General features: G+C 33.0%; 2 non-coding genes across 2 annotated transcripts; both read right to left on the minus strand.

Annotated features, from left to right (window-relative positions):
• Window positions 1–5,253: 5,253 nt before the first annotated feature.
• Window positions 5,254–5,327, minus strand: TRNAW-CCA (transfer RNA tryptophan (anticodon CCA)). The gene has a single exon. It is a non-coding gene; the product is annotated as a tRNA-Trp (tRNA).
• A 162-nt stretch (window positions 5,328–5,489) lies between these two features.
• TRNAP-UGG (transfer RNA proline (anticodon UGG)) lies at window positions 5,490–5,563 on the minus strand. Its single transcript has one exon. It is a non-coding gene; the product is annotated as a tRNA-Pro (tRNA).
• Window positions 5,564–7,715: the final 2,152 nt, after the last annotated feature.

A 7,715-nucleotide genomic window follows, 5' to 3' on the forward strand; every position in this document is an offset into this window, starting at 1 on the left:
AGGAACTCTTTCTCTTGGACGAAATGCTAAAGGAATACCCAGAAACACATCTACAAAAGCTTCGTATCGGAATCTACAAAGAAACGATCCAATTGATCAAGATGCACAATGAGGATCGTATCCATATGATTTTGCACTTCTCGACAAATATAATCTGTTTCGTTATTCTAAGTGGTTATTCTATTCTTGGTAATGAAGAACTTGTTATTCTTAACTCTTGGGTTCAAGAGTTCCTATATAACTTAAGCGACACAATAAAAGCTTTTTCTATTCTTTTATTAACTGATTTATGTATAGGATTTCATTCACCCCATGGTTGGGAACTAATGATTGGTTCTGTCTACAAAGATTTTGGATTTTCTCATAACGATCAAATTATATCCGGTCTTGTTTCCACTTTTCCAGTCATTCTTGACACAATTTTAAAATATTGGATCTTCCGTTATTTAAATCGTGTATCTCCCTCACTTGTAGTGATTTATCATTCAATGAATGACTGAAAAATATAATGTTTGTTACTTTGTACATAAGTAAAACATTCAAAATTGTACTTATTCCTTCTACCCATCGCGAAGGATGCCTCCTATATTCGAGTAACTTTATTTCAGTAAATAGCAGAATCATGGATAGGGAACTATACTAGGGACCTACCTAATTTTATTGTAGAAATTTTTGGGCTCAATGATTGGACCATGCAAACTAGAAATACCTTTTCTTCGATAAAGGAAGAGATTACTCGATCTATTTCCGTATCACTCATGATATATATAATAACTTGGGCACCCGTTTCAAATGCATATCCCATTTTTGCACAACAGGGTTATGAAAATCCACGAGAAGCAACCGGCCGTATTGTCTGCGCCAACTGCCATTTAGCTAATAAGCCCGTGGATATCGAGGTTCCACAAGCGGTACTTCCTGATACTGTATTTGAAGCAGTTGTTCGAATTCCTTATGATATGCAACTGAAACAAGTTCTTGCGAATGGTAAAAAGGGTGGTTTGAATGTGGGGGCTGTTCTTATTTTACCCGAGGGGTTTGAATTAGCCCCCCCCGATCGTATTTCTCCCGAGATTAAAGAAAAGATGGGCAATCTTTCTTTTCAGAGCTATCGTCCCACTAAAAAAAATATTCTTGTGATAGGTCCTGTTCCTGGTCAGAAATATAGTGAAATCACCTTTCCTATTCTTTCCCCGGACCCTGCGACTAAGAAAGATGTTCACTTCTTAAAATATCCCATATACGTAGGCGGGAACAGGGGAAGGGGTCAGATTTATCCCGACGGGAGTAAGAGTAATAATAATGTTTATAATGCTACAGCAGCAGGGATAGTAAGCAAAATAATACGAAAAGAAAAAGGAGGATATGAAATAACCATAGTGGATGCAGCGAATGGGCGTCAAGTGGTTGATATTATCCCTCCAGGACCAGAACTTCTTGTTTCAGAGGGCGAATCCATCAAACTTGATCAACCATTAACGAGTAATCCTAATGTGGGAGGATTTGGTCAGGGAGATGCGGAAATCGTCCTTCAAGATCCATTACGTGTCCAAGGCCTTTTGTTCTTTTTTGCATCTGTTATTTTGGCACAAATCTTTTTAGTTCTTAAAAAGAAACAGTTTGAGAAGGTTCAATTGTCCGAAATGAATTTCTAAATCTGGGGATTTATCAAATAAAGTTCGTAAAAAAAACCAAATTCTTGTTGGCAATTCTATAATTTAATTATGTATGATCAAAAAATTATGAAAAACTTTTTCCCTTGTTTTTTTTTTTATTCTTTTTCGACCCTATTTCGGTAATTACTTGTACCGCATTACTAGTCATAGTATGGATATTATATTGTCAGGAAGACTATTTTACCTCTTCTTTATTTCTTTGTTTTTTACAATACAAATAGGAGCGGTATTATTATGATTATTATGTCACTGGTGCCAGATTGAAATGTCATTGAATGTGTCTATTTTTATTCTAATAGAATAAAAATAGAGTAGATATTAAAAATAAGATAAGTAAATGGAGAATAGAAAAAAAATGAAGGGAACAAAGGATTCTAGAAGGAATTATGCATCTTTCTAGTATTCGATACCAGAAAAATTCCTTTTCTTGTTCTGGTGTCGAAATAATAAACTAATGAATTATTCTTGATCCCGTTCGTCAAAGATCTCTATTCTTAGTTTCAATTTTTCCCGGTTTATCAGAACCTTTTTTTCGATTTATTACATAAGTAGTGAACAAATTCAATGAATTTTTCAATTCTATTTTATATTAAAATAACTATAGAAAATTCTATTAGTATATTTTAATCTATTTAAAGGGTTTGTGATATCTGATCGATAGAAATATAATATTGTTATATTGGGATTGTATCATCCAGAAAGAGGGAATCGAGTGATTCTCTCTTTCTTTTTTTCGCTTTGAAATGAAAGTATCGACCGATACGATCGCGAAAGAGATGGTCTGAATCAATTTTTTTTTTGAAGCAATTCAGAATCAGAAAGAAATGAAGTTTTTTGAAAAAATAGGAAAGATCCATTTTTTCATTTATATGAATAAATTAGTCTAATTCTAATTAGTAAGAGCTCAACGGGACCTACCCCCTCTTTTTTTCTGATTTGAGGGGGATCCTGTTGAGTTCTTACGCTTTCATGTCTCCAACTCAGTTCATCCGATTATTACAGAGATGAACCTAAGCCGGAATATGAACCATAAAAGAAAATACCAACTAAACCGATCACAGGAATACCAGTTACAGTACCGATTATCCAAAGAGGAATCCTTCCAGTAGTCTCGGCCATTTGTCCCACTTCCCTCCCCATTTCATCAAGTGGTCGTGCTAGAGACAGAAACAGTCATAGATAATTATGAGATGATATCCTTCCGAATGGGATAAGATAATTCGTACTATTATTTAGTATTTTCTTTTATTTAATTGAAGAAATAATTGGAAAATAAAACAGCAAGTACAAAAATGAGTAATAACCCCCAGTAAAGACTGGTACGATTCAATTCAACATTTTGTTCGTTCGGATTTGATTGTGTCATAGCTCTATAATTCGGATTAGGTTTATCGTTGGATGAATTGCATTGCTGATATTGACCCTAAAAAAGAAACGGTAGGTACAGCTAGTCCGTGAACAGTTAACCATCGCACTGTAAAAATAGGATAAGTTTTATCGATAGTCATTTGGTCCTCCTAAAAAGATCTACTAAATTCATCGAGTTGTTCCAAAGAATCAAAACGGCCAGTTATTAATGGAATTCCTTGTCGGCTCTCTGTAAAATACTCATTTGGACGAGGGCTTCCAAAAACATCGTAAGCTAAACCCGTGCTGACGAATAACCAACCTGCAATGAATAGAGAAGGTATAGTAATGCTATGAATGACCCAGTATCGAATACTGGTGATAATATCAGCAAAAGAACGTTCTCCTGTGCTTCCAGACATGCCGAGCTCCACATATTCTTGTACAGTCAAAAGGGGGATCGATTCCGTAAAAGATGAGATCAGTAAATGGAAATTAACTGAAATTTTATCTTTGTAAGATCGTCAATATTGTACCGAGGGTGTTTTTAGAGTATACCGAATCAGTATAGCTATCCTTCTTCTGACGCAGCAACGCAATTTCACAATAAGTATCAAAATGAAGCACTAAAACTAAATAATATAATTTGTTTCTTCTTTTCTTGCTGCTTGTCGATGTAGAATCATATACCATTCATTCAATAGAAAATTCTGAAAATGCCTGTCTGTAGTATTAAGGATTCTATCGGTTATTGGCTTCGGGCTAGAAAGCGAAGATTGGGTAAAATGTGAATCCGACTGGTTGGTTTATAATAATTTAGGAAGCAGATTCTAATAGTCCCAAAATTCAATGAAATTAGACGTGAAATCTCGAAATATTTCTTTTGTGTTTGTAGTTATATTTTTGTTTGAATCTTTTTTTATTTTAAGGAATTGGTTAGTCGTCCAGTAACAAGTAACAGTAGTACATAGGATTCGATGAACGAAACAGAACAACGAATAGAAGAATAATAAATATTCGTAATGCACGCATTATTGTTTTATATTAGACTCAAACGATCGTTCTTCAACTAATTAGAAGAATGTTTTTAATATGGAAAGAATAAGAATAAATGGAGAACCTAGTTTCGAGTGATCTGATCGTGCGATACTTTTTTTCTTTTTAAAAAAGATTTTATGGAAATGAACCCACTACATAAAATCTAATTAGTGGGAATACAATTTCATAAATAAAGGGCATTATAAGGTCATTCATTCTTCAGCGATTCAAAGAGCATTTCATTTTTGGAATCAAGTTACACAACATAGTTTATTATTATTATTTTTCTTTTTTTTTTTTTTTTTTCTTTCTAATTATTTAGAATCCATTTAATAGATTTATATATTTACTAGATTTATATATTAAATTATTGTTTATAAATTCTTTATAATAAGAATATTTGTTTTGAAAACTCAAGAGTTGTTCAATGAATCCCTTGATTCCGAATTGCGGGATAGAGAGACAGATGATGAATTGATTTCTTACCTATGTCACAAGATTTTTGTTAGTATCATCTATAATCATAATAATAGATGAATCAAAAACTTTCAATTGAATATATTTTTTCAATTAGTATTTTTACTTATCCATCCGCGTATCTTTCAAAAATAGAAACTTAGGGAAGTGCTTTATAAACATATGGATAAAAATAACGTATTTCATTTAGCCTCGTCATGCCTACTATCACTAGTTATTTCGGTTTTCTACTAGCAGTTTTAACTATAACCTCAGCTCTATTTATCGGTCTGAACAAGATACGACTTATTTGATTAAAATTCATTGAATGCACAATTCAAAAAAAAGAAAGATTTCGGTGTTATTCAATATATTCTATATATTGTAGAGTTCTTTACCTTGTCAATTCAATTTCGAATTCTTGGTCATTGAGATTCATGGGCAATACCGATTAATATTTTAAGGATAGATATTACCTCTCCTTTTCCTCGTTCAACTAAATTGAAATGATTGAAGTTTTTCTATTTGGAATCGTATTAGGTCTAATTCCTATTACTTTGGCTGGATTATTTGTGACCGCATATTTACAATACAGACGGGGGGATCAGTTGGACCTTTGATTAATTAACAGTTCTTTTTTTTGATTGACCCCCTACTTGCTTTATAGGAGGTAAAATTTTGATTTCTGTTGAATTATTTCAGTATCATTTTGATTTAACAACAACAAGAATCGAATCACGCTCTATAGGATTTGAACCTACGACATCGGGTTTTGGAGACCCGCGTTCTACCGAACTGAACTAAGAGCGTTTTATTATCAAACTAAAAGCAACCCGAATATATCTTCGATACATATATTATCATAGAGAATATCATAAAATTAAATAAAAAAAGATTGATTCGATATATGTATGTTCAATTTTTATGGATCTCAATTGATTCCTCGTTACTGTTCAGAAGATAAGTAATAGGTAGGGATGACAGGATTTGAACCCGTGACATTTTGTACCCAAAACAAACGCGCTACCAAGCTGCGCTACATCCCTTTCAATTGGTCTACAGTGTTATTGTAGAGAATCCCTGTCTTGTTTTCCACATTTTTTATTTATTTCCTCCATTGGTATACACAAATTATCTTGCCATTTCTTCTTTTTTGTCTCATATCATATATAAAATATAATAAAAATAATAAAAAGACTTATATACGTATGAAATAATAAATATTAAATCCGCCGTAAAGAAAAATGAATATTTGGGGTGGGGCGGAAAGCTACATATTTTTTTTAATAAAAAAGGGAATATCTACCGAATTGAACTGTTGTACATTTCAATTTGAATTAGGAATTCCGCGGACAATACAAGCGGTTATTAACTATATATACATTTGATGGTATGTAATACCAGTATGTATTACAAATTACTATAAAGTAGGAGGGTTTTCAATGCGAGATCTAAAAACATATCTCTCCGTGGCACCGGTAGTAAGTACTATATGGTTCGGGGCTTTAGCGGGTCTATTAATCGAGATCAATCGTTTATTCCCGGATGCGTTGGTATTCCCGTTTTTTTCATTCTAGTTATTGACTTGGGAAGGGGTGAAGAAGATTAGAAAAACAATCAAATATCTTTGACTAATCCCCTTCCCCCTTCTTTTTTTTAGAGTTTTTAGACTTAGAATAAGTTAGAAAGAATCAAAATGGATTCAACCTCAGTCAAACTCGGACGCGGCGCCAGGTTCAAATTTAATTAATAAAAGAGTGAGAACGAAAATGAAAATGTGATGGCTAGGGCAACAATATCATACAAAATACTTAAATGAAAAACTGTACTGCGATTCTAAATTTAGAAATTATTGTATTACTATATTTTAATATTTGATTGTAACGAAATCTTTCATAATTTTATTTCGAGTTACCAATTTTTCTTTTTTTCTTCATTTTGGATCGGAAAATGGAAGAGTTGCGTGAATCAAAAATCCAAGGGAGGTTCATGGCCAAGGGTAAAGATGCCCGAGTAACTGTTATTTTGGAATGTACTCGTTGTGTTCGAAACGGTGTTAATAAGGAATCAATAGGGATTTCCAGATATATTACTCAAAAGAATCGACACAATACGCCTAGTCGATTGGAATTGAGAAAATTCTGTCCCCGGTGTTACAAACATACGATTCATGGGGAGATAAAGAAATAGATCGAACCGATCGGCTGTGTGTCACCCTTTTCCAATCCAAGGAAGATGAAAAATTACATATATTAGACATATTTTAGATTTAAATATAAACAAACCAAATCCTATTTCGATCGGATCTAAAATGATTTAGAATTAAGAAATAGGATTTTCGGGATAAGGAATAAAAAAACCATGGATAAATCCAAGCGACTCTTTCTTAAATCCAAACGATCTTTTCGTAGGCGTTTGCCCCCGATTCCATCGGGGGATCGAATTGATTATAGAAACATGAGTTTAATTAGTCGATTTATTAGTGAACAAGGAAAAATATTATCTAGACGGGTAAATAGATTGACCTTAAAACAGCAACGCTTAATTACTATTGCTATAAAACAAGCTCGTATTTTATCTTTGTTACCTTTTCTTAATAATGAGAAACAATTTGAAAGAAGCGAGTCGACCGCTAGAACTATTGGTCTTAGAACCAGGAATAAATAGACTTAGCTTACTCTTTAATTGAATTAAAATTCTAATCCAAACTCAACCGCAGATTGATTCTTTGTTCGAAAAATCCGAAAATCTAGATTCGATTGTCGTGTCGTAAGAAAAAGAAAGAATAGTGGAAGAAGAATAAATCGTTTTTTTTTTATTGAACATATTTGCTCATTTTGACCACTTTATCATATTTTATCATACTAATTTCTACTCTACCTTCTCGGAGTTCATTCTCCAGAGAACTCCATTTTAAGCATTCCGCTGGATTCTTTGCAATCTTCGTATTTTATGATCTCATTGGAAATCATATAAAGACAATTTCTATTTAATATCGCGATTTGGGCAAGTATTTTACGATTAAGAAGCAACTGCCTCTTGTACAGATTGTGTATGAATCTACTATAACTGTAGTCTACCTTATTAGATCGAATTACTGCATTTATTCGAGCGATCCACAACTGTCGAAAATTTCTTTTTTGCCTACCTCTATCCCGATAAGCTGAAGCCAAAGCTCTTATTTTCTGTTGAGTAATA

This window comes from Cucumis melo, unplaced genomic scaffold (assembly GCF_025177605.1).
Source record: "Cucumis melo cultivar AY unplaced genomic scaffold, USDA_Cmelo_AY_1.0 utg002174l, whole genome shotgun sequence".
Taxonomy (NCBI): domain Eukaryota; kingdom Viridiplantae; phylum Streptophyta; class Magnoliopsida; order Cucurbitales; family Cucurbitaceae; genus Cucumis; species Cucumis melo.